The following is a 994-nucleotide window of genomic DNA, read 5'->3' as shown; positions in this document are numbered from 1 at the left end:
CCCCGCGCCCCACCGCCTCGCCGGCCGGTCGCCGGAGGGCTGCGCGCGCCCGCGAGCTCCGTCGCCCCGCGCCCCATCGCCTCGCCGACCAGTCGCCGGAAGTCGCCGTCACCGTTGGGTCTCAACCCCATCCGCCCACTGTTTTTCCAGCTACACAAAGCGCCGGCGGCGAGAATCAATGGGACGAGCTACAACCGGCTGGGGAGAGAGCTGCAATCGCGTACTGGTTTTGCTGGAACCAGTAACGACGGCCGCGCGGACATACTGGTACTGCAGCTGCAAACGGCAATGCTCGTGCTGCAACCATGAATGCAAAAAGCTACATCTACTAGATAAAAAAGCTTCAAACCAGACTTCGGAACACATGAAGAGCTGCAACCGTTTTAACAAAAGTTTCATCCCGCGGATGAAAAAGCTTCAACCAAAGATTCAAAATCTTCAACCAGCCACTTCAAAAGTTTCAATCGCTTTTTAGATACACATGAAAAGTTGCAACCGTTTTAAAAAAAGCTTCATCCCGCAGATGAAAAAGCTTCTACCAGAGACCAAGAAAGCTTCAACAAAAATGCTGAAACCTGTGACAATGTCATTTTTGCTGGAACCAGCGGCGTCGTTTGCTACAACCAGCGACTCAATTTGTTGCGACCCTTTACGGCGAGCTACAACCGGCAACGACGACTGCGACGACGACGCATTTTTTGCTGGAAGTGGCTTCATTTTTTGCTGGAACCGGCAGTTTATTTTGCTTCAAATGGTGACACCCGTAGATTTTTGGCTGGAACTAGCCATTAGATTTTTGTTGGAAATAAGTGTGATTTTTGTTTTGCAACCGGCGGCTGCTGGTGATGCTACAAGCACAACACCATGGCAATGGCGAGGAAGCATTTTTTGTGTGCTAGAAGCACCACTGCCATTGCTGGAACCGACGGCCATCATTTTTTTTTTATGATCCGGAGCTTTTTTTGCTGCAGCAGCGATGGCGAGCGGCTACAGC

Source organism: Triticum aestivum, chromosome 2A (assembly GCF_018294505.1).
Source record: "Triticum aestivum cultivar Chinese Spring chromosome 2A, IWGSC CS RefSeq v2.1, whole genome shotgun sequence".
NCBI lineage: Eukaryota > Viridiplantae > Streptophyta > Magnoliopsida > Poales > Poaceae > Triticum > Triticum aestivum.
Note: the sequence above shows the minus strand (reverse complement) of the source record.